The following is a 232-nucleotide window of genomic DNA, read 5'->3' on the forward strand; positions in this document are numbered from 1 at the left end:
GGAAATGAATTGTTCAATTGGCTGTTAATTGTTTGTCTTCGATACAAACATCTCACTGGCTGATTTATTTTTATCTTTAAGTTTCTTATGCAAATGCTCTTTTCCTTTTTTATATTTTTTTTCCACTGGAAAGTCTACAGTATGTCACCATAATAATTGCTGAAACTCCTGCTTATGGAAAATGTCATTTGAATATGCAAATAACCATACTATGCAATGAATGGAAGGTCTT

The 232-nt window shown here is 31.0% G+C and overlaps 1 protein-coding gene across 1 annotated transcript in view; it reads left to right on the forward strand.

Moving 5' to 3' along the window:
* Window positions 1-232, forward strand: part of LOC119590547 (mitochondrial uncoupling protein Bmcp-like) — a 39,325-nt gene that overhangs the window by 36,482 nt on the left and 2,611 nt on the right. The window lies entirely within an intron of this gene.

Source organism: Penaeus monodon, chromosome 27, assembly GCF_015228065.2.
Source record: "Penaeus monodon isolate SGIC_2016 chromosome 27, NSTDA_Pmon_1, whole genome shotgun sequence".
NCBI classification, from domain to species: domain Eukaryota; kingdom Metazoa; phylum Arthropoda; class Malacostraca; order Decapoda; family Penaeidae; genus Penaeus; species Penaeus monodon.